Below are 26,538 nucleotides of genomic sequence, written 5' to 3'. Positions count from 1 at the left end.
TAGGACACCGAAACATGACTAGCGTGGGAGCTGAAGATTTTACGGAAAAGTGGACAGAAGGCTTTATCCTGCAACCTGCTTTTAAAATGATGACTTCGTCAGCACCCACTCTCCACTCTCACGGTATGGCAAGCGTACCAAGCCGAACCTCTCTGATAAGAAGAACAGGGAGGGGGGAGGGGTTTCAGGCGGGGAGGACATACTGGGGTGGTGCCCCTAGGACCTGTTTACGACAAATTCCCTTTATTTCGCTGCCCGTTTATAAAGGCAAGACGCCTTATTCCTTTTAGCCTCCTTAGAAGGTTTGTTTTCAAACTGAGGCAAACATATGCTAAAAGTTTTTTTATTTTTAATTTTATTTTTGTCTCATTCTCCTTTTCTTGCCGTAGGGGTCAGCTTACTGTTTTCACTTGTTTTGTTTTTAATTAGAGGTCAATCCAGGTTCACATGCTATTTTCAAGACTTAAATTTAAAGTAAATCATATATCTTTCCGTCTCTTTTGTTTCGTACCGAACGCCTTGTTTACTCTTATAACAACAGCTCCACGCATGCCCTGTTCAACTTTTTCAGCGAAAAATCTCTAGAGAGATAATTTTTTTTAACTTTTGGGTCTGTTCTGCCGCGCCTACTCTAATAAAGAAAGAGCCCATGTAAATTTTTACATATTATAATGATATCTAAGATAGTTTTGTCAACCAGGAAAGCCGGCATAAAAAATAAACGGCATGCAATGCATGCAGAGGCGATGACGTTTCCCAAGGGGGTCTAAAATTTGTCAAAAAATTGACGTATACTAAAAACACAGTAGCTGACAACTTCTGTATTAAATGATTCCTTAGCAAAAAATTGCGTTACCTTATAGCGTGACATCCGATATTCGATACTTCAAGCTTCCGACATGCGAAGGTCAAAAGCTGTTTCGTATTTGTTTACACAGATCGACCACACCAATTGTATTAAAAAATCATAACGTCCACTGAATTTATTAGAACTCATCAAATAGCCGTTTATACTTTGTATTAGTCCTTTCCAACCTTCTAGGAGTATATTTAGCTTCGTGTTTTTCGTGGTGATTTCTTGTTAACTTGATCTCTGCTTGCTAAACATCCTGTAGCTATCCCATTCGGTTCTATTCATCTAACCTGAGATCTTGCCCTCCCTCCCTACTTATCACTAAACAGGTCAACTGAACACGAAACACTAACTATTTGCTGCGCCTATATGCAAATGAATTTCTGGTTTGACAAATATCTTTTAATACTAGTATGGGTTCATTTGATACCCCACGTGGGATTCCTAAAAAACATCATCACAAGTGTTTGTATAAAAGCAAGTAGATAGTGTTTCGTGTTCAGTTGACTTGTTAATGTTGAGTTGAAGTGGCTTTCTACCATGAAGTATACACCAGTTGAGTCTTTGACCAGTTACGCCCTTTATAAACTTGAGAATTGCGTGATTGTGAAAGAGACCGCGACGCCAACATTTGTAAATTCAAAATGGCCTTCATTGCGCTAGCTCTACTTTGCAGTTTAATAGCTGTATTCTTGTCTGTTGCCCCTGCAAATGCTTCTGCGTCACCTCCACACATATTATTTGTCGTTGTTGATGACCTTGGCTGGAGTGACGTTGGATTTCACGGCTCAAAAATCCAAACTCCAAACATTGACAAACTGGCCTCGGAAGGTGTAGTGCTTGACAACTATTACGTTCTTCCGATTTGTACTCCTACGAGAAGCGCTTTGATGACAGGAAGGTATCCAATCCACACTGGTGAGTTCAACACTGAACTAATTTATTCCTGCTTATAACTATGACAGGGGTTAGCTTATAAACTATACTGTCCATGAAGGTCGGGTTCCGCCCCCTGATGAGGGGGGCAGTGCCCCGTCTTTTAACCCTTTCGCTGCGGGCCATTTTTCCACCCCTCTGCGGGCCAAAATTCTTAAATACGCATTTATGTATTTTTAAATACATTAAAATGTTCTAAACAGGTCTAAGGTACAGAAATAAAAAATACATTTAAAACTCACAATTTCTTTTGAAGCACGTGAAACATGATCTGAGATATCTGAGCTTTCGGACTTGTCCAATTAATGTTCATCATTTTCGGCGAATTCATCGCCAGAAATATCTTCCTTTACACCTAAATCCTCTTACAATCTATCTAGAACTTTGCTTACAGTATATCTAATTGCTTGCGAGTTTCAAACGAAAAATAACAAAACAATTTAATAAGCAGTTCATCCAAGAAACACCCGGGGACTCCCATATGGGGGCAGCACAGGCAGCACAAGCTCACTATATGAAATATTTATGAAACGTACGCGAACGTGACTTTTGCCTTTGAGCGGTGTTGTGTTACAAAGATGCGATTTATAAGGGTTTGTATGGGAACTCAAAGATTTTGTTTCAAATGGAATTAAATGTTATGTTCTGCGAATAAAATCAACTTACCCTGTTGCCTTGTTGTCTTCTTTGTTGTTTGCTTGCGTCTCAGGCCTTTTTTAATTGTTTCAGCAAGTTAGTGCTGATTTGGTCAAGAGAAAATGCCTCACCTTTAGACATTGTTTTTTATGGGTTAAGTTAGATATTGTTTTTTATGGGTTAAGTTGTCTTCCACTAATTTCAGAACAGTTTAGACCAAAAGCTTGCGAAATCTTCGTGACATAGTCCCTTATGTCACGAACTTTTGGTCTAAACCAGTGTAAACTGTTCTGAAATTAGTGGAAGACAACTTAACCCAAAGAGACTATGTCACGAAGATTTCGCAAACTTTTGGTCTAAACTGTTCTGAAATTAGTGGAAGACAACTTAACCCATAAAAAACAATATCTTTGAACATCTTAAGGAATATACTACCTTAATTTGCTGATGGAAATCAAGGTACCGCCATTAATATAGATTTTTTGAAGACGCGCGGAAACAATTTGAAAGCTTTTGCCTAACGTTTTCAAATTGTAAGCAAATGGAAGGAAAATTAACGCGGAAAAAAGAATATATAAAGAAGGAAAAAAGAACTTGTTTAGACAACGGGAACAAGTTTACTTTAACACAAAGGAATCTGACCACCTCGAGCGTTCTTCACAGTTTCAGTGATCCGGCAGATTTCCACGCTAATAAATTATTCCTTTTCCTAAGAGTCAAGACGTCTGGACTGTATCGAGAAATTGGGGCCAGAATAATGGAAATTAAGGTCATGGAAATTAACGCTCCACCTAATTAACGGCGAGGAAACTAACGTTAACAAAAATTAACGTGGCTTAAATTAACGCAAAGTTTTAAAATTCGCGATAATTTCATGAAGCGTTAATTTCCTATAATAAGGCATATACATAATGTAAGTTTTTTAATATAGATATGTAATATTTTATTGTAAATAACTTGTAAAGCGCTATTAGTTAGAAATAGAAATAGCGCTATGTAAATAAAGTGTTATTATTATTATTATTATTATTATTATTATTATTTATTTATTATTATTATCATTATTATTTCCATTATAAACGTAGTACAGCCGTTGGGATTGCGGACAATGGCGAAGTGAAGGTGGGCAGAATCGATGGCCTAAAAATCTCAACTTTTCTTGAATTAGATGCATTCGCCTTCGTCAAATGCAATAAATTCCACCCCTGAATAAGGGCCCCCTGGAATAACCAAAACGTCTAATTTAGTAAGCTCCATGGTACTTTTTTGAGTAAATATGGTACTTACATGTAAGTGCAACAGTATTTTCCCTTTCATGTACTTGCAGGTTTGCAACATTTAGTACTGTTTCCAGCAAGCCCTTATGGATTGCCCCTCAACTTTGCCACTTTACCACAGAAACTTAAAGAATCAGGTACATATAGATAAATTAGACTGTATATGTTGTAGTTTGAAACGAATTTTTGGTCAAAATGATTTTAAACTAGTTAGATTTGTATTTTCCTCAATTTGTTGTAGATTTATTGGATCATGTTCACTGTAGGTTGTCTCGACCGATATATATGTCGGTCGATATATCAGTCGAGAGTCGGTCGATACTCGGCCGATATAACTGTCGAGAGTCGGTCGACACTCGGTCGATGTTCGGTCAATAGTTTGTCGATATATCGGTCAAGATGTGTGTATGTTGGCCGATAAAGCTATTAGTTCACTGTTACTTCAGCGATACCTTGCCAACACTTCGCCGATACTTCGCCGATACTTTACCTAGTATCGGTCGATAATCGGTCGACAGTCTACCGATAATCAGTCGATAGTCAGTCTGTTGATATGACGGTCAAGATGTATGTCGACCTATACAGTTTTCAGTCCGGTTTTCAATAACACTAAATAATAGAAAAAATATGTGAATATTGAACGGTTTGTTCAAAAACACAACGACGATCGAAATCTCCCAGCTTCTGGTCGGTTTGTTAAGGAGGCTCGATGTAGTTTTTTTAGCCGAAGGGTGGTTGTTTTGAAAATTAAAATTATCTAGGAAGCCAATGTTCGATTTTTGCCAAAATACACCATAATGATCAAATATGACCAAATTTTAATTTTTTACTCGTCACTTTGTCACAAAGGTTACCATAGCAACCATTGACGTTTTCTTTTGTTCTCAAACAAGCTTGATTTTCTCGAAATCTAGACTGACACTTGATATTCATTTTTTGATATGTTCAAGTACAGTAAATTTACTACCTGTGCTCAAAATTTTAGGAAAATCTGTAAGAGCGTTTTAGAGTAAATCAAGAATGAAGCTTTTGGTATTTTCTTATAATTTCTTACAATCGGCAGTCGATATATTTTAACAAATTAAAGCAAAAAGTATTTCGCTTTTAGTTAATGGTCTTTGATGGTGTAAGTATTTATATTTCAGTGAGAGAAACTGTGCTCAAAAAATACGAAACAATTTTAAGGCGCCTATTTTATATTAAAACGGTGTTTTTCTGAAAATTTCATTCTTGATTTACTTGAAAACGCTCTTACAGATTTTTCTAAAATTTCGTCAACAGTTAGTCAATCTACTAAACTTTAACATATCAAAAAATAAACACCAAGTGTCAGTCTAGATTTCGAGAAAATCAAGCTTGTTTGAGAACAAAAGAAAACGTCAATCGTTGCTATGGTAACCGTTGTGCTAAGTGACGGGTAAAAAATTAAAATTTGGTCACATTTGATCATTATGGTGTATTTTGGCAAAAATCGAACATTGGCTTCCTAGGTAATTTTAATTTTCAAAACAACCACCCCTAGTCTAAAAAAACTACATCGAGCCTCCTTAACTGCGAGTCTTCCTTGGGCTATAAAAAAACAATGCGTCAGCAAGTTCGAATGGCTGCTCAGGAATAAAAACCTGTTGCCTTATTAACCACAGATGGATAGGAGACTCGTGTTACTACTACAATAACTATTAGTGACAAAAGTACGTGTAGTAAGAGCACCAGCTTTTTAGAAAATGTCAAAAAATATACCAGTTTAGAATCTATTCCAAAACTGATGAAATGTAACTAGAAACTTATCTCTGATACTCTCAGCTCCCCTATTTATTGGCTGTCTCAAATTTTTGCAAGCATGGGGACGGCTTTATCGTCGTAAGAATTGGCCATAAAGTTCTGCTAAGAACCTTTTTTAAATTAGCAAGACCTGTCTCGAAAGCTCAAATGGCTCCCTTCGTCAGTTGCTTTTATTGCTGCACTCATGGGGTTGAGAGAAGGATATGACCCGTGTTCACCCATAGTGCCTGGGCACTGGAACCTGAGCACCGGCAAAAAATAGCGTCGTGTTCACACGCAGAAAACCAAAGTACCCAAGAACCATTAGTGCCAGTCTGCCTTGTACTTGGGCACGGGCACCGTGCCGTAATTGTGGCGTGTTCACTAGAAAAACTGGTATGTTCATATTAGTGCCTAGCAAGAACTGTACACTGGCACTGTGCCCAGGAACCAAGTGTGAACACAGCCATTAGACTGATTAGAGCGGTTTTCACTTGAGTGTCGAAGGTAAATTGCGTTTTCTTTGGTTTTGCATTACTACGCTTAGTGATTGGCTTAAAAATCTCGCGCCAACTTTCTCAGCTAATCAAAACTAAAACCAAAACCAATCGTGACTCGCTCGCACACGTTTTCCCGCGCTTCGTACCAGCTACATGTATTTGCTTCGAGTTTTGATTGGTTCACTGGATTTTCTGTGTATTCTGTGATTGGCCAGAGTGATTACTTTGGTTTTGGTTTTACGACACTCAATTGAAAACTGCTCTAAGTCCAAATAGTATAGATTACTTGTGCCTAAATTGTAATTTTAGGAATGGTAAGGAATTTTTAAGACAATTCACTCAATGACTTTAAAACTGGCCCACAGTGGCTTTGAAGGACTTTCAAATTGGTCCATATACCACCTGTACAATATCACATGAAATGGTTCTTCAGTGGCTAGTTTATTCCATCTTTGAGGAGTCAAGTGATTCAGTGTTTTTACATATTCCAATTACTGGTAATTGTTCTTTTTTTTCTATTTACAGTGCGGACACTCGAACCATGAACGCCACGGCTTTATTTTCACTTTATTTGCACTTTATTTTCACTTATTTTGTAGTTATTTTTGACATTTTTCCAGAACTAACCAATCACAGCCGCGAGTCGAACAACGGTTTTTCTGTATGATTGACAGCTTATCTCCACATGAATCTCTTGCACGCAAGCCATTTATAGCCCCATCGTGGGAAAACACGACTGTTGCTGTTAAATGAAGAGGGCAACATCGAGACTCTTCCGAACTGAAACCTTCAGAGGTTCACTTATGGTTTAAGTATCGATCTTTAGGTCTTAAACTGGAACGTCTCTCGACATAATTCGGAAATACTAGAGGCCGGCTTAGGCCATGTTCGCTGTAGCCTATGTGAAATCCAAAGACATCGAAGCCTTCTTTCCGTCTACAGACTGTAAGCCGAAAACGCGTGAGTATTATATTGGAAGCCGGCATATGATTTGCCAGACTCATACTTTAAGTACTAAACTGTACTGAGTGATTTGTATAACTCATCTCTCTGATGATTTCCATTACAAAGCAGATTTAAACAGTATAAATCTAATCGTACGGTTACGTTGTGTACGAAATGTTGTTTGACGTTTACCGTCGAAATAAATATTAAATAGCTTGCGTTTCATTTGTTTCTTGTCCTTTATTGAATAAGGAAGAAATATTTCCGTCAGAAACCGCCATTATGATAGTTTCACTGGTTGAACATCCCGCTGTATATTGTAAGAAGCAGACCGCGGAAAATTCTGGATTAATGTACCGCCGTTGTGTAAAAACACGCGCCAGTTTGAAAATAATGTTGAAAAAATGTCTCGGCTGTTTCTTCGACTTGCAGCTGTGATTGGCTAGTTCTGGAAAAATGTAAAAAATTACTACAAAATAAGTGAAAATAAAGTACAAATAAAGCGAAAATAAAGTACAAATAAAGCGAAAATAAAGCCATGGCGTTCATGGTTCGAGTGCCCTTACTGTAAAGGCTATGTAACTCATATGGTTGGTAAATGGCATCTGGGCTATTACAAGTGGCCCTACATACCTACATATCGTGAGTTTGATACATTTTATGGTTATTACAGTGGAGCAGAAGACCACTTCAGTCATAAAAAATTTAATATAACAGACTTCCGTGACAACAAAGAGCCAGTAAGAGACCTTGATGGAAAATTGGTACATTTGCATTTGCAGAGGTACGTATTTTGAACATACATGTCCACAGAGTCATGGATTATGGATTATGAATTATCCATTTTTATTCTTACTATTTTGCTTGTTAAAGCAAAATAGTAAGAATAGTGGGGGCCTAATTTCACTCTCAAAACCAAATTCTTGGGGTAAACTCTCAAGGGACTGTTTTAATTTCTCAAGGAAATACTTTTTACTGTGGGTGATAAAAACGTCACTTAAAGGGAATACGAATGCATGGACACTTCCCATCCCGAATTGTTATCTATTGAAAGCAAGATAAATACATGTACAGTTGAGCAATGCGGACAGGGACAGGGAAGCTAGAGTGTCCCTGTTAAGGAGATGTTTGTATAACAGAGGTAGAATTTATACAAATTTTGGTCTCTTTTGGACGAAGTGAACTGTCTGTAATAGGGAAGGGACGTATACAAAACATGGACCCGGGTCCATAGACCACCCCCGTGGACCCGGTCCATGGACCACCTTGTGGACCTGGTCCATGGACCACCCCTGTGGACCACCCCCAATTTTCGAAAGAAAATCAAAGTGTAGAATGGAGACAGGGTATGAATTGAAGGCAGGTACTAAAACACAAAACAACGAAATGAAACCACTTAAACGAAATGACCAAAACAAGCTAAACCACCAAAACGAAACCGCCGAAACAACTGAAACAGCTGAAACGAGTGACAAAGACAACAAGACAAAATCACCGAAACAAGCAAAACCTTTACCAGCTAACCGTAAACAAACTAACCGGAGTCCTAGTTAGGCTAACCGTATATTCAGGCTATAAACCGGAGAGCACCTTCCATGCCTTCCACTCCGATTGGCCACTCCAGTTAGCCTAGCTTAGCGCCAGTGCTCGAAATTAGCGGTTGTCCGGTCGTCCGATACGACTAAAAGTTCGTACGGGCAACCAGTTTTTTTAGAAATTTTAAGGCCTAGTTGCCCGAGAAAAAACCGCCGGACAACCAAAGAACTTACATTTCCGTGATCACCCAACACTCAACAGAATATCAATAAACCAAAGAAAATGTAAGTTTAAACATGAAAATAGCTCTCTTCTAATCGATGGAATCCATCACAATTCTTAGGAAAAGGAAAGCAAAGGTTGAAACAGTTAATTGGGCGTTTGTCGAGTGCAATAAGCCGAGATAAGCTTGCCGTGTTGTCTTTAATAAACACGTACAAACCTCGTTGAAATATTTTGACGCGTGTTGAAAGTGACGGCTAGTTAATCACGCATGCAGATTTGCATGACTTCAAAATTCAAAATATCTTGGCGCTTTGGAATGCATTTCTTGCCTTTATCTTAAGTGAAATTTAATTCTGAGCAAAGTTTAATTCAAGTTTCTTTCATATATCAAACTAAAGTTCAGAATTTTTGGCTTTTTTAAGCGAACAGATTTGTGACCCACGTGTAATTGAGACGCATCTTGTCTGGCTGTTGTCTGGGAATAATTTATATTTTAGCTGTTTTGAGTTTGGTGTGTTTTTGCATGTGAAGGGATTTGTAAAATGACTATATCGCTTCTGAAAGTACAAATAAGATTTTCATTTTGATTTTCTTTCGAAAATTAGGGGTGGTCCACAGGGGTGGTCCATGGACCGGGTCCACAAGGTGGTCCATGGACCGGGTCCACAGGGGTGGTCCATGGACCCGGGTCCATGTTTTGTATACGTCCAATAGGGAAGTGACTGTGTTATAGAGTGTTTGTAAGATTTTCAGATTTTCAGATTTTTATTATTTCACACTATTTACAAAAATTTAACAATATTAACACTATTTACAGAAAATGCAATAATTAAAATAAGGAAAATATACAGTACATACAAAACCAAAATAAAATGTGCTCAGTGACCAAAGAAGCATATGCTATCGTGTTGGTCACTGACACGTTCAAAAAAACAGACAAGACACATAAATTACTAGAAATAATAGAATATGAATAACTAACGTATGCAGAATAAATATGTTAAAAGATGAATAAATCATACTAAATATAAGCTGATATGCAGAAAACAACGAAATTATGCACAAGAGTAGGATTGGTTATTTAAGAGATAAAGTTTATAGTGCTTGTAAAAGGAAGTAAGGAAAGGTTTGAACGTTTAATTAGATCCAAGGGTAGCGATAGGTTAGGTTTCTCATACTACAGTATTAGTCATTCTTGTACTTTCAAAAACCTCTGTTTCACACCTTAATGTCTTCCTAATTGTAGCGAGCACAGGACATTATCAAGAAACACAATGCGTCAACTCCCCTGTTCTTGTATATGGCATTCCAAAATGTCCATTCTCCAGTCCAGGCACCTCAAAAGTATGTAGACAAGTACAGTTTTATTAAGGATGAAACTCGCAGAACTTATGCTGGTATGGCGGACATTATGGATGAAGCTGTTGGCAACATCACAGATGCCATGAAAGATGCTGGGTATGAAATTCTGACAAACAACTTTTTACTTGACTCTTAAAACACTTGAATGGGTGAGGGCAAGATTAACACTTCGATTTTTTGGCTAAATTGAACTTTGTCAAAACAGCTCCAAATTTCGCATGCAGGTTTGTTTATGCATGAAAACGTTGTCCTGTAATTTATATCGCTGATGCTCTCTTTTTTAAAAAATACAGTTACACATGCAAAAAAGCAAGTTTACTTGCTGGCGGGGCCTTAACGAATTTCTTTGACAAACAGTAAACAAAGGAAACCTTTGGTTCTTCAAAACAATGAAACCAGTGAAAGTTTTAGGGTTTAACCTATAACTCTAAAAAGCTTAACTTTAACGCAAAAGCTTAACTTTAACGCAAAAGCTTAACCCTAACGCAAAGGCTCAACCCTAACACAAAAGCTAACCCTAACCCCAAGGGTTAAGGTTAAGGTTTGACTTTAGGGTTCGAGGTTAAGGTTAGGGTTATTACAGTAAAGAGTTATGGTAATTGACCATAGATTCCAAATCTCTTAGTTTATTTTTTAAACATGCAAGGTCGCATCATCTGGTGGCATCCTGCTTCGATTTTGTCTTTCGCAGGCAAATGTATTCAATCAATCAGTCTCATACCACTCAATCTTTATTTCACTTTCACCTCAAATTACAGGTAACGGTAACAAATTAAAATACTAGTCTTGCATTTCAGCGTTCGTGTCTATTTAACAATGCTATCTTTAAGAGGTCAAAAAAAGCTTGAGCCCCACTCAGATTGGTCTCCTTTAGATGATTCCGGTTATTTTCTTGATTAGCATGTCAGCCCTAAGCATAGGAAACCCTTGGGTAGTTTTTTTTTTTGAACTCTTGATTTTGACTTTTCATGCAGGCTATGGGATGACACCTTAATGATTTTTACAACTGATAATGGAGGATCGCATACCTATGGTGGATTTAACTGGCCACTCCGTGGAGAGAAGTGGACTTTATGGGAGGGAGGGGTGAGAGGAGTCAGTTTTGTTCATGGGAACATGCTTGGTAGAACAGGAGTCAAGTGTGAAGGACTGTTGCATGTTACAGACTGGTATCCAACATTGGTAAATCTTGCAGGTACTGTAAGATGTGTTTAATACTTTTGCCCCCATAATTTTGAGCAAACTAGACTGCTGTTTTGGCAAATACATGTTTTTGCATTATTACTCAAAGGCATCACTGTGCCTGAGTTGTCGTCCATACCATAAGGACTTTAGGTTGTCAAGGCTGCCAGCACTCAAACACTTTGTCTCAATTGGAAGATAAGCCTTTGTGAAGACTGCGTTAAAGGAGAAGTTCATTCTAAAATGGCAATTTTTTCTTCAAGGCAACAAAAACTATAAGGTAATTCCAAGATTTGTTAGTCATCAAAATTTCAGCTTCCAAAGAGTATTCAAACCCTATGAAATCCTTGTCTGACGAAGTCCTAAAATTAAGAACCGGCCTCCGCCATCTTGGAGTAACTTAGCAGCCTGGCGTTGTATGTGTGACGTCAAATAGCTCATATATTTTGTAGCACAAACTAAGCTCCAAGAGATGGTAAAAATTGAGCTCTTTGACGCCACACATGTAATTACATCGTCAGGCTGCTAAGCCAGTTACTCCAAGATGGCGGCAGCTGGTTCTCGATTTTTGGACAACTTCAGACAAGGATTTCATAGGGTTTGAATACTCTTTGGAAGCTACAATTTTGGTGACTAATGCATCAGTCAATTGAAACCCCGGCCCCCCGACCCCCGGGACTTACCGGGGAATTTAACATTAGTCAAGTGTTAAAACCCGGCTAATTACCCCGCCCTAGGGGCCAAGACGTCTGTTAAAAGCCCCGCATAGCGGGGACATCCTAACCATATAAAATAACAACTCAAGAGCGATATTCAGGAAAAACCGGGAAAAAATCTTGATTTCGTTCTAGAAGTTAAAAATCCTATTTCTTTCATTTGTTGTCCATATATAGCTATAAGGTGGGAAAGAAACCTGATGTAGTTTGTTTCCGCCAAAAGCCTTTTACTTTGAGAAAACTAAGAAATCATTTTTCGTAGTCAGAGTCACAATTGCAAAATTTCTAACCCGAAATAAGCTATTATGAACACACCTATCGGAAGACCCATAATATCGGGTGTGATTGCCTTACAGAACTTATTTCAGCTTTTGTTGACCATCTACTTCAGCCAGATAGCACGGAAACAAGCTTCGTGCGTCACACACTTTAATAACTTCAATGAGAAGATTACACTGCCTAAACAGTCTAAAAAAGCCTCCCTTGTCTCATTAACACTGTATGCGAAGCATACAAAGAATTTCATCAAGGAAACCCTCCCGAGCCTAACAGGTTTTAAAGAGAGATACTCAGTCTGATCTTTCAAGAAAACTCGTTCAAATTCAATGAAAAAGATTATCTTTCAACCCATCGAACAGCCATGGGCACGAAAATCACCAAAATAGAAAACGAAATACTCCGACAAAGTAGCAATAAACCTATCCTTTGGAAACGATCCATCGACGACGTCTTTTCAATGTGAGACACAAGAAGAAACAAAATAGAAGAATTTCTTCTAAAGGCAAACAGCTTTCACCCTTCGATAAAATTCACGACTGAAATATCAGAAACAGAAACTACTTTCTTGGAGACGATAGCGTACAAAGGTGGTGATTCCACAAGGAGTCTATCCTTGACGCGCGAACACATTACAAACCTACAGAGCCGTTTCAATACACGAATTTCTATTCGTGCCATCTGCCAGGCGTCACGAAAGGCTTTATCAAGGGAGAAGCGTTAAGACATTTTAGAACAAATTCCTCACAACGTACATTTGAGAAAAAACATTAGTCCTTCATGTTAAATCCCGGCTGTCGTCCCCGCTTCAAGTGATTGCGTGCTGTTAAATCACCGCTCCACGGCCCCGGTCTACTGACATTTTGTTAAATCCACCGCCCACCGGGGCCAACGCGCCGTTAAAAGTGCGTTAAATCCCGGCTTTGGACGCGTTAAATCCCCGGTAAGTCCCGGGGGTCGGGGGGCCGGGGTTTCAATTGACTAATGCATAACGTATCTTTGTATTTACCTTTTTTCTTGGTGCAAAAAAAGTGCCATTTTGGAATGACTCTCCCCTTAAAAGTTGAATTCTTATTCCACACAGGTGGTACTCTTGATCATGATCCATCACCCCTGGATGGTATGGATGTATGGAACACCATTTCCCATGGTAAGCCTTCACCAAGGAAAGAGATCCTTCTCAATATTGACCCGATTCCAAGTGAAGATGACAATCTAGGTACCACTATCTATGAAGGAATTGCTTTGAGAGTGGGTGACATGAAGCTTCTCTTGAATGTACCAAATTCCACTTGGTTTAAGCCTCCAGAACTTGGTGGAGAACCAGACAAGAAACAAGGCATACCTCACGAAAAAGATGAACAGCTGGCTGGGTTAGCAGCTCCAACCAAGGTATGGTAACTATAGTGTGGTGTATGGACCAGTAGGCTTGAAGATAGACTTATCCTGCCATAAAAGTGCAGGGGCGGATGCAGGGGGGGGGGGGGGTGGATAGGGTGGATATCCACCCCCCATTTTTCAGTAAAAAAAAATTCGAAATGTCACTTTATTTGAAATAGAAAATAAAGAAAGAAAGAAAAATTAGCTCTCGCTCATGTCTGGTTGTTGTTACGCCACGTTTCGCCGTCTGCCGCCACTTAGGGTTAGGGTTACGGTTAGGGTTAGGGTTAGGCCCTAATGGTCTGCCATCCACCCCCCCTTTTGAAATCCTGGATCCGCCCCTGAAGTGTAGAGATTTTGTTTCTATAGGAGCTATCTGTAGCATGGCATAGAGGCACCTGTATTATGGAGATAATACTGTAATTATACCGTAAGAATAATTGTACCTTAATATAAAAAAGATAATTTTAACACATCATGTGTCAATAAGGAGTAGTTCAACTGTATCTACAACATTTTGCTCAGAAAATTTATTCACCAGGAGGCTGGAGATGTTATAGATGTTGCTCTTTACAACGTTACTGCTGACCCGAAAGAACATGAAGACCTCAGTGAGAAGCTTCCAGACGTGGTGAAGGCATTAAAAGAGAGAGTGCAGTACTACATGAAGGGGGTAGTACCTCCACTGAACAAACCACTTGATTCTAAAGCATTTATTAAAGCTGAATCAGAAGGTGTCTGGACTCCCTGGGAAGAGTAAAGTTCCCTGTGGCCTGTGTTTAGAGCATTAGATTATGTTATTGAGGATAATTAGTTTATACCTTAGCTTTCTAAATCATGATAGTCATTAATATATTGATATTGCCTTAATGGGGTGAGATCAGAAGCATATATGCTTCTGGGTGAGATGGATATGCAACATCTGCAACAAGCGAGCTGCGCTGTTAAGCTTGTTCTACATGTAAGCTGATTCATATTCATATGCACCTTTTTATAGAAAAGGTAGTTATTATACATGCATGTGAAAAAGTGTGATACTTGACTTTAACACTGAGGAACCCTGAAACAGGTTTTAAAATTCCTCGATTATAGAGGTTGCCCAGCTGGCCTACTTAATGTCCTAAGGTGGCCTTCATTAGAATTGCCTTGATTCTATTCAGTGCAGTGAAGGGCAACTTGATACTTCAGTTACCCAGTTATCTACATGTCCCACTAAAATATATCACAACGAAAAGTTAACACTGGTCTGTACTTCACATTAGTTTGATCTACACTTCCACTCAGCACTTTTTCTTTACTTTTTAATCATGACTTGATGGATGTTTTTAATCATGACTTGATGGATGTTTTTAATCATGACTTGATGGATGTTTTTAATCTTGACGTTTGTCATGTATAAATGATGTAGGTGTAGATGTTAGAGACAAGTCAAAAGGCAATGCGAACAGTACACAATATTTTAATACAAGTTTAGACTGTCCACTGCCTCTCGATTTTTCAACGTAAAAAAGCAAACGAAGCGAGCAAGCGAGCGCGAAGCGCGAGCGCGTAGGAGGAGGGGGCGTTTTGCGCTGGCGTCCAGTTCTCACGCTGTTCTCACCGCGCGCTCATCGATCGAAAAAAAAAAAAAACACGAAAAAATAGAGGGCTGTGAACAGTCTAATACAAGTTAGAAATAATATAATATTTTAATAATATATTATAATAATATAGCAATATTTTAATATAATAAAAATGGTTAGGTTTGGCATTTTTGACTTATATCCTTTGGAAAAACTTAAAGGTGTTATGGCGTTTGTAGTTTAGAACGTCTATGTTAGCAGCAACTGACTTGCCCTGTCTAGTCCTGTCTAGCAACTCACTCACTCACTATGGTGTCTAGCAACTCACTCACTACGGTGGCGCATTGACCATGCACTTTGTGTTGCTACCTAACTTGTTTTCTTGTATTTGTTTTATCAGTAAGTTTTTATATAGATATATGCAGCATAAATTTATATATATTTAACAAATAGATTCTTCCATTTTGCCATGCGTCTGTTCAGTTATAGATCACAAATGACGTCAAAATGTGGTATGAACAAAAACGGTGGGTCACTGATGTTCATACCAGATTTTGACGTCTTCTGTGATCTATAACTGAACAGACCCACGGCAAAATGGAATCTATTTGTTTTATACAATAACACAAGACTTCAGTACACTTGAGTGTGAGCAATGCCGCTACCGGTGAGCTAAAGTTGTTTTCTTTTCACGATAAAGTTTCCGTAACCACGAAGCTGTTAAACCGATTAAATAAACAGAAAATGGTAAATTGAAAGTCAATGAAAAAGCTAACCTTTATCAAGTTCCATTTGGAAAGTTGTTCAAATCTGTAAGCATTAACCTAAGCGTTTAAGAATGTCTGTCTCAGAAACCCAGGCAATATTAAAAAATGTCGGAAGAAGGGGGTCGGCCGATCTCCACCATATTTATGTTGCATAGAGGTCTTACCCAACTCGTAACCATGGTAACAATTTTTGATTGATTAGCTTTATTGTTTACGAGAACAGACCACCCCCCCAAAAATTGCCCAAATGGCGTGACAAAAGTTGTGATTTTAGGTCAACTTCAGCAGCGTGTATCTCTGGATATATTTAAGCAACAGATTTAATTTCACATCAGCGTAACACTTGTCCTTTGGTAGTTTAAATGCGTACTAAATTAAATGTTTTCTGTACATCGTTCACGATCTGCATGCAAACTAAGAAGCCATACTTCGCAACATTTTCAAAAATCGCAAAACTAGGCATTTTAAAATTACAGTTTCTCCAGGGTCCGGGAAGATACAGATATAAACCTAACTGCAAGTTACTCACCAAAGATAGGAAAACATTTTAGGCCAGTGTTGAAATTGGACCAGCGAATTTAAATTTTTTTAACGGTTCACTGTTTTACCGCTTTGGCTGATGTCATTTTCCAAGGCCACTACGGCTCCCTTGAAGCTGTCGATCTCATTAACCGGATTTCGCCGTTTAAGCGCCTCCGACAGGTGTAGAAACCTTAACGCTGTGGTTTCTTGCCATATTATTTATAGTTTCGCTGTAAATTGTCCTCGTTTCAAGCGAGAGCCAAGGAAACATGCCAGCGATTGCGTGACAGGAGTGGAATACGCAGCTTTGAGGGAGGCCATCGAACCAAAGCAAACTTGTCCACGTTGATTAACAGACTGATACCTTTTTCCTTCAATACTTGATCCTGGTCCAGAAAGGCTTTTAACTATCCCAATGTGGATTCAACTGGTCTTAATAAAGCTCGCCGCAAGTGATCCGTCACCGGCGCAAGTAGACAACAGACTCGTGGAAACATCGCTGATGTCTGTAGGTTTGAAAAACGTTCCGATATTCCCGCTGATATATGCCATCTTGAAGCTTAGTTGCGATCGGTTTATTTGTCAGACAAGGCCAAGGATGCAAGTTGCGGAGGCGAATATTATTTGCTTTCAGCTACGTATTGGCAAGATTTTGCATTCAGATAAAAACCTGATAAATCATAGCGCTTAGTAACCTGGCATGGATTTAAGAAATTGCGGGAATGGACTACCGGAATACCCCTGAAATCCGTGGAACGGGCGATCACGGAATTGAATGAGTTGGATTGCTTTCATTCGGAAACAAACAATTATTTAATACAATCGAACTTTAGTTCTTTTTTCTCGTTACAAACAATTTCGTTAATGTAAGTTGCAACCAATGACGCAGTTTCAATCAGTGTGATTCACCACCTTTCAGTGTGCAATATTATTAATGAGTATTTCTTTCTTCTTGGCTAGCTAGAGCTGCAGGTTTCAGCGGGATAATTAATTTTTACACAAACTTCATTTTGCAAAGACAGTAAATAAATCTAGGGTTAATTAGTTAGGGTTTCTTAAAACATTGCATGACAAATAAAAAACCATAGTAGCAACAATAACGAATATATGTTCCACATAATTAAGTAGTTTGGTAGACATGGTGGTATGCAGATCACATGTATCCTGATATGTCGACGGCTAATTACTGTCTTGGAAATACCAGTGAAAAGAAACTCTCCCCTTTATGACGTTACATGTATTATTGTAAGTAAACTCGTCGACTAAATTATCTGAAGGATCGGCAACATTTCACCACTGCCACTGCAACATAAAAGGAACTATTATACCTCACCGAAGTTGAGGTAGACAGTTTTCTGATGCGAGTAGGGTGTAGATTATTTTAAACGACAACATAAAATAAAGCAGGAAGTGTAAATTGCACCTACATGTAAACACTTTCTACCTAACGAGAGAATTCAATAACATTATAATCTCATATTACGAAAAAAGGACCTTCTCGTCGCGATGGTAAACGGTTGCGAACGTTCGCTGAAAATTATATCAAGAACATTTGCCTGTGAGAATAATACTCATTCAGCGCTTCGACGCTGATATAGCTAAATGAATCTGTATATTCTTGAAACATAGTGTTTATGTTTAACACTGTAAAAAAAACCTTATTTGGTCTGAACCCGTCACAGTTCATAACAGTCCGCAAACTGGTTAACTTGTTGACACTAAATTTGTAACAGTTAAGTGTTTTTCAAAAACAAAAAACAAATGCGGATATGAATTATCCCTGACTAATTAAATGCTTTACAGAGCTTTGTTTCCCTTGACATACAGCTTAATATTAGATCTCTTTTACTACTGGGAACATGAGCAACTTTGAACAAGCCTAGAAATCGAGGAAACAAATGTCGCTTTCCTGTTTTTAGGGCCTTCAACACTTAGGTCAAAATGTTGACAAATGTCTTCCAAATCTTTGAGTTTGAACTTGGAATGAAGTTTGCCCCTTCTTTGCAAGTCACATATGTCTTCCCCCCAGTGCCAAGGCTTCCTCTCTTTCCCAGTCTTCTGCGTCTTCGTCATTGTCTGTCTGGCCTTCTTCATCTGATTCTTTTGCCTGGTCAGGTGGTTTCTTCCTCTGCTTTTTTCCCTCCCCCCGCCCCCCCGCCCCCCCCCCCCCCTTAATTTTTTATTTTTTTTTTCTGCGAGTCTGGAAAATAAGCTGCTAATCTGCTTTGCAGTGCGCCATTCCGCTGGTTTAAACCTGGCCATTCCACGAGTGTCCTTTGCAAATCGCATCTCACGTGAGACCTACCAAAGATAGCGCAGGGTTTGGAGGGATAAACGGTTTTGTAGACAACATTGTCATGCAGGGCACACTTTATAATGAAATAACGTAAAAGAGCGAAAGATCCATCGCTATTCTCCAGTCAGAAAAATATCGCTTGTCTATACCTAACAATAGACGTTTCTTGCAGCGACACGTGACGGCTTTACCCCCTGGCCAGTTTACTGTCAAAAGTTTCCTATGCCGTGAACATATTGTCATTTGTTCTATCTCTTGGTCGCTCAACACAAACAGGCCAGCTCTATTTAAGATGAGGTCCACTTCTGAAACACAGACACGCGCGTGCTGCCCTCGTGCTCCGCTTGCCCCAAGAAAACGCAAATATCCACTCACGTCTTTTCTACAACTTAGCAAGGTGACCGAAAAAGCATTTTTGTCTTCTTCTTTGACACCTCCGCATCTGGAGTGAGACGAGTCAACCAAAATGGAAATTGAGCAAGCCATTTCATTACTTCTCTATCTTCCCTAAAGCAAAATTGACTTTCAAACAAAAACTGTTTGCGTACTTGGTTAGTAGACCTGCAATGGGATGTAATCGAATTTTTTTACGTCGAACTTTCAAGTGCTGAAACAGGGACGAACGTTAACTTTTATAATTGCATCTCTTTTGTAAATACTGAATAATAATAATGATAATAATAATAATAATAATAATAATAATAATAATAATAATAAAAAATAATAAAACAACTTTATTTAACCACGGTAAAAAGTTTAGAGCTAAAAGCTTGTGGGGCCGTGTACAAATTAAAAATTTAAAAAGTCATATAAAAAGACATCCTAAAAATATTAAGAAGATAGAAAAAAATTCACTATTATAACAACAATTTAAAAATTCAATAAAATTTAAAAACATCATCGTTCAGAATGACAGTCTGCGTGGATAACGCCTCGAAGCTAATATTTTTAAGAATGCTCTTGCCTCTTATTATGTTAAAAAACGACTTAAAATTACTAGTTTTACCGTTGTTTTACTGAGCAACTGCTTGCGTGGCGCGAACATCAAAGCACTGGTTTTCTAATATTAAGTTTATGTCATCATGGGGATTGTCAGAATTTAAAGCGCCCTTTTATGTTAATGAACAGCAGAAGAGCCACAATTATTCTACAAACTTTAAGGTGAACGTTTTTAATGTGTCATTTCTAGGAAAAATATGTTATTCAAATTGTTAATACTGCACTTTGTTTGTTTTACCTTGTCTTGTTCCCACGATGAAATATACATGCTTTTCTTGCTGGAAATAATTGAATTAGCACTGATATCACGAAAGCTCAAAGCATTACTTTATGGCGAAGAAACATATTCCCTTTCCCTCGTGGAGGTTTAGCGTCTTTCAAGGAATTAGGTCGGTTTAATATTAGAAAACATATCAGTTCGCATAGACGGTAACTGTTACAAAAAACTAATATTTTAATTGTTTTCTTTCTGAGGATAACATGTCCTTAGTGTAACTGATATAATTCATAAATAATCAGAGTAGTATAGTACTATACATTAAAGCCTTTGCTCGAAAGCAGGGTATCGATGTCTAAGACACTAACTCGTGCCGAGACTTTGTACAAAAAAATTCATAGGTCTCATAGGGTTCTTCATAAAGCTTCATAATGAAGGGTATATTTGCAAATTGACAGTGATGAATGGCGAGCGAATCAAAACGGAAGGGGAAAATAATTGAGATGAACAATAAATCATAAATTGTTAACTATAAATTTGAAAATGGCAAAAAGTATTATATAAATCAGCATTTATCTTAATTAGTGTTACCTCACGCCCTTACCATCCTGCAAATCACGTCTCGTTGTCCACCCCCCGTCCCCCCCACCCCCTACTCCCCACCCTTCCTCCCACCCGACAATCTCGCTAGCCTCGGCGTCAATGCTGCCGTATCAGGCCAGTTCAGCCGCAAGAATTCGTGGTGAACCCAAGCTTCCGTGAAACCTTTGCCAATGGCTGAGCAAAGTTCATCCACTTCTTTTATACAAATCTGTTCCATGGATCGAAATTGTCCGACGTATTAACGAACTAAAACCAAGCTTCAAAGAGGCGGAACTCAGTTGAAATGTCCAAACATTTTACAAACGTGCGGCCGTCTGACGGGGAGATTCGACCATGTTATTTTATCCGTTGTGTACTGGATTTGGGACTCATCTTTGGAATGTCAGATATCTGTTTTTGAAAAAGGAGCACGTATTCAAGGAGAAGATGTCGACAATGTTTCTTTGGTTTGAAGGCCGAACTGAAAGCAACGTGTTCAATTTTTGTCACGCAATCTCTGGCATAACATTCCCTTCGCTCTCGCTTAGAACGAATACTTTGCAGCAAAATCAAGGATAATATGACAAGAAACCAAAGCCTTTTGATTTCTGCACCTGGCGAGGCGTTTAAACGGCGAAATCCGGATAATCAGATCGACAGCAGCTTGAGGGAGCCGTACACTGTATAGGACTGGCTTTGAAAATGAAATCAGCAAAAGCGGTAAAACAGTGAACCGTTAAAAAATTTAAATTCGCTGGTCCAATTTCAACACTGGCCTAAAATGTTTTCCTATCTTTGGTGAGTAACTTGCAGTTAGGTTTATATCTGTAACTTCCCGGACCTTGGAGAAACTGTAATTTAAAAATGCCTAGTTTTGCGATTTTTGAAAATGTTGCGAAGTATGGCTTCTAAGTTTGCATGCAGATCGTGAACGGTGTACAGAAAACATTTAATTTAGTACGCATTTAAACTACCAAACGACAAGTGTTACGCTGATGTGAAATTAAATCTGTTGCTTAAATATATCCAGAGATACACGCTGCTGAAGTTGACCTAAAATCACAACTTTTGTCACGCCATTTGGGCAATTTTTTGGGGGGTGGTCTGTTTTCGTAAACAATAAAGCCAATCAATCAAAAATTGTTACCATGGTTACTAGTTGGGTAAGACCTCCATACGCTGTAAATATGGTGGAGATCGGCCGACCCCCTTCTTCTGGCCCCTGCCTGGATCTCTGAGTCACAAGCTCTTAACCGCCATTCATTTGTTTCCCGTGGCGTCGTCCAACTGTACAACATCGGTCAAACACTTTCATACAGATTTCGATAATTTCCCGAATAATTCACTGTCTTCTTCAAGCTCACGGTCACTCTGAAGTAAAGTAGTGTTACTGTACGGTAAATTGAAAAGAGGTTCTACCAATAAAACAGAACTTCGTTGTTTTTGCTGACGAGTACTGAGACATTCAGACTGAAAAAATGGAGTCAGAATTTCCAATTCTTCGCTTAATTTTGATTTTGAAAATTAAGAAAATGAAACTCTAAACAAACGAGTGGGGAAAAAGGCAGAAGAGGAACTTGGTAAAAGATTTGAAGATCAAGGTCAGTCAACACAAGTACGTAAAGTACCTTGCAAGCATGGCTTCAACAGAGCGATAAATATAACCGGATTTTTGGCTGAATTTGGGTACGGTAAAATACCGGGGTTTTGTTCGTCTGCAACGCAGGCTAGCTACGCCCCTGCGAGAAAATATCGCTGTTCTGTAGAAGACCTTTAGCCACTGCACACTAATTATACCTAATCGTACCTTTTTGGTACGCTTCGGTAGCATATCAGGCTCGTTTGGTCTCGCCATGGGTATTTTGGCTCGACTGCGTCTCGCCAAAATACGAACCACGGCTCGACCAAACTCGCCTGATATGCTTCCGAAGCGTACCAAAAAGGTACGAATAGGTATAATTAGTGTGCAGTGGCTGAAGGTCTTCTACAGAACAGCGATATTTTCTCGCAGGGGGCGTAGCTAGCCTGCGTTGCTGACGAACAAAACCGTCTGCAACGCAGGCTAGGCCGTAGCCAGGTTTTTGAAGAGTCAGTAAATCGGCCAGTATTATAAAAGACTGCTTTTCGAAGGGGAGGAGGAGGTCCGCCAAGAAATTGTTTTTTTTTGTTTGGATCAGTAAAGGCTCTCGAAAATGCTTTCTCCACTTTCTGCACGTAGATTATAACATTTCATAGAAGTAATAGCGCCAGCTTTAACTCATGCCAAAATAAACGCACTTGTCTTTTACGGCGCATGCAATGTACGTTTGTGTCGTTTACGTCATCTTCCTAGTCTAGAAAGCTCCCGAGTTTTCACTTGGTAGATGAGCCTTGATCTCACTGCGAAAGGGTTGTTACCAAATATATAATGCGAAGGTACGTTACAAATTGCTTTTTTCATCTTGAAAGTGTTTCAGCCTGAGTTTTTGTTATCATACATTGTAAAAATACGAGTGGATCGAAAATTTTTTAGGTCCAGGCCTACGGGCCTATAAGCTGGCTACGCCCCTGTCTCATTTCTCCGCAGTTTCGCAAGAAGTTTAGACTGATTTGAAAATTAAATTCCCGGGAAGACAAGAAAAAGGAAATTTACCGTTAAAACGTAAAAATTACTGAATGGACAAATGAGCGTGCTTCACAACTGAGTTTAAAGCGAGTTGATATGTAGAAAAACAATTTGAAGGAAAATGAGTTATTAGAATTCAACTAAACCAATTTTTATGAGGTGATCGATAGTTGATGAGGCCAAATCTCGAGCTCATAATCTAATTGTTAATTAGTGTCCACAAACAAGGCCTCAGGTTCGAGTGGTCAGGCGTAATTGGCAAAACTGAACGAGCCCCTTTTAAAACCACGTTCTTACGCTCAAAACATGTTTAAAGTGAATTCGGCTGATGGAAAGAACAGCGTTTGAAATTAAAATTAGTTTTCATGGGTCGTGTGAGTTGTGGTAAAGAAACCCAGAATATGCCAACAAGACAAATCAGATAACGAATCAATGAATGTGACGAGAAGATAGTTTAAAAAAGTAGTGTTCCTTTTTGCAAAATGGCGCATTTACTAATAATCACATAAAGGTATATACAAGTAAATGGAAAATCTTACAAAAAAAACGTTTTCTTTTTTGCAAGACGGCGCATTTACTAGTAATAACAGATTTCATACTACTAAATTATCTTGCAAAGACCTGCAAAAAGCTCGATTTCTTTTTTGCAAGATTTCCATTTATTAGTAGAACATTTTGTAAAGTTGTATATTGGTTTACTTAATTTTCACTGGTTAAGCTTTTTGCAAAATAATTCATTTATTAATACTGAGATATTAGTTCTAGCAATTTTTTTAAAAAGTTTGCAATTATCTGATGACCCTAACTTTAGCTTTTGCGTACATATCAGCCAAGGTCACACAAGGACAGCAAAACATGACTACCGTGGAAGGTATTGAAAAACATTAGTATGTATTGAAAGACATTATCGGCTGACCTTGAATGGCTTTCCCTCACATGATCGGCATGGCGTCACAAATTACCACGTAACGCAAACAAAAACTGTGCTATATAGGTAATAATCAACAAAGAGACAGTTCATAAGCACTTGAAAGCTGCAAGACAGAGGTTGTAATAAAATTTATCAAGTATCATTTTTGGATGACGAAAAGAAACAACAGGAACCAATGAGATTTACCCTTTGTCAGTCCCCCCGGGGGGCACTTCCTTATTAGGGCTTACGGGGTCTTGTAGCCCGATAGGGTATGGTTTTTAGGCTTTTTTTGTCTTGAACGGGGTATATATTTCACCCCTTTTTATCTTAAACGGGGTATCTTTGCATGGACCAATGTCAAACAGGATAGGCTTATATGCCTGCAAACATATATTATAAAAACTTAGCCACAAGCCGAATTTTCACAAATTCTTCCATATTGCCTACTTACGTTGATTTCGGCATTGATATTTAGCTTAATTCACGATCACAACAAAGCCAGTGAGGTGATTGTTTATGTCTTAGATGGGATATCAAAAAATTGGCATTCTGTCTTTATAAACAGGGTAGGAAAATCAGAGGTTCGTGTCTTAAACATGTTAAACAGGGTCAGGGTATAGTGGGGCTGGGTCGCACCTCCCTACCCGAGATTATGTCGAGTACCCCACCCCCCCGGGCGTCAGTCCGCTTACAGCTTAAACTTACCGAGTTTCCTTTAAAACTTTTGACAAGTATTTTCGAAGACAAAACATCTCTTCCGAGTTATTAGGTCTTGCATTCGGCTGTCCTGTTTGCCTGAAGGTGTTACAGAAAAGTGGACAGAAGGTTTGAAAGCTGTTTCCAATATATCAATGCACCTGTTAAAGGCAAGACACCATAATTTGTAGCCCTGTTTCAGAGGGCAATCCAGGTACTTGCTGTTTTTAAGACTAAAGTTAAAAACAAATCATGCCGTTTCGTCTTTTTTGTAACGTGCCAAATCAAACGCCTTGTTACACTTGTAACAATAGTTCCACACGCGCCCTGCTCAATATTTTCGAAAAATCTCCAGACAGATTAATTGTATACACTTTTGGGCCTGTTCTGCGGCTAGTCCCAGTGAAGGCAGAATAAGGGATTGCCTTCTCCGTTCACTAATGAAGAAAGAGCCCATGCAAAATTTTTAACTGGTATAATGATGTTTAAGATATCTTTGAAGGAGGGTCCTAAGTCCCAATTTCCCACCCAAATTTTGCCCAAATCCCATTTCCCAGCCGGCTTATTGTTTTACCAAACTTTTCCCAAATCCTAGTCCCAGTTCCATTGTTTTTTGTTTGTGATTCCCAGTCCCAGTGACCCAAATCTCATTTTCCCAGTGAAAATTTTCCCAAATCCCAGTTCCCATTTTACCCCTTCAGGCCCCTCTTGTAGGCCAGAAAAGTCAGCATAAAAAGAAAGAGAATGGCGTGACAAACTAAATGAAAGTCTGCGTGGGAGGCTGAAGGACCCTGAAGGTCACTCACAGTATTTGCAAAAGGGTCATTTAACAAATCGACCACATTTTTCCATGGTCTACACTCTTATAGATCATAGAAATGACGTCAAAAAATGTTCAAAACTCAGTTTTGGACATTTTATGGCGTCATTTCTATGGTCTATAAAAGTGTAGACCATGGAAAAATGTGGTCGATTTGTTTTATACCATAACAAACTCGAACAAGTATTTATCAAAATACGAAAGCGATGCCTGACCGTGAAGAAACTTTGCCGGTGGGACGTAAAGATTCCGGTCCGACACGTATAAAAACGACAATGATACAAAAGAAGATGAACAAGAACTCAAAGAATAACAATTTTAATTACCTTTACCTCTCTCGTTGAGTGTGTGCCTATCGCTTGAGGCGAGCAAGATTATTTTTCTTTCTGAAGATCTTGTTAGCGCTCGTTCACTGAACATCGACAGTCCGCTGCCGGTTCGCTAGCACCGTTCTTCTCAGTTAGACCAAAAATTCAAAAGCCTGGTCAATTTTCTTTCGACAGATCACCTTAGTAGAAGTCCAATCCTGAATTCCGAAAACAAATACGCACTTGATTCAAACAAAACACGATGAAATTCGCTTTCCTTCATGGAGACCAAACTTACACATCTTTTAGCCCGCGCGTGTGCGTGGCGTGATTTGACGTCACTTTCATGGTCTATTTAACAATTATATAATAACCTGAATTCTACGCGCATTTTGATTGGTTCTTACTTATGATCTATCAGAGTACAGACACATGGATGACGCCACGCGGTGGTGTGACTCGCGCGCGTGATCAGAGTTCATACTCCAAATCAGAGTTGTCGACAAAGTTTTTCAAACTTGCGAGGCCACAACAAAGCAAAAAAGTTCAGCTTAATTACAAATCTTCAGTGAGAAACAATACGCCAAGCATCGTTCACCTTTCGAAGCATTTAACTGGGCGAAACAAGCTTGAAGAAGACAGTGAATTATTCGAGAAATTATCCGA

General features: G+C 38.8%; 1 protein-coding gene, 1 long non-coding RNA gene and 1 pseudogene across 3 annotated transcripts in view; 2 read left to right on the top strand and 1 right to left on the bottom strand.

Moving 5' to 3' along the window:
* LOC144660518 (arylsulfatase B-like) overlaps positions 1–26,538 on the top strand; it is a 49,045-nt gene that overhangs the window by 6,508 nt on the left and 15,999 nt on the right. The gene's annotated exons all lie outside the window — the stretch shown is intronic.
* Positions 180–14,915, top strand: LOC144660542 (arylsulfatase B-like; annotated as a pseudogene). Its single transcript, XR_013572101.1, has 8 exons — positions 180–1,380; positions 1,415–1,771; positions 3,753–3,839; positions 7,482–7,692; positions 9,916–10,127; positions 11,006–11,226; positions 13,290–13,597; positions 14,127–14,915. The product of XR_013572101.1 is annotated as an arylsulfatase B-like (transcript).
* LOC144661195 (uncharacterized) lies at positions 13,930–24,881 on the bottom strand. The gene is made up of 3 exons (XR_013572233.1): positions 24,754–24,881; positions 24,052–24,169; positions 13,930–13,983 (listed from the first exon to the last, which is right to left on the bottom strand). It is a non-coding gene; the product is annotated as an uncharacterized LOC144661195 (long non-coding RNA).

This window comes from Oculina patagonica, chromosome 1, assembly GCF_052425735.1.
Source record: "Oculina patagonica isolate OP01 chromosome 1, crgOcupat, whole genome shotgun sequence".
Taxonomy (NCBI): Eukaryota; Metazoa; Cnidaria; class Anthozoa; order Scleractinia; family Oculinidae; genus Oculina; species Oculina patagonica.
This window is presented reverse-complemented; position numbering and strand designations above follow the sequence as displayed.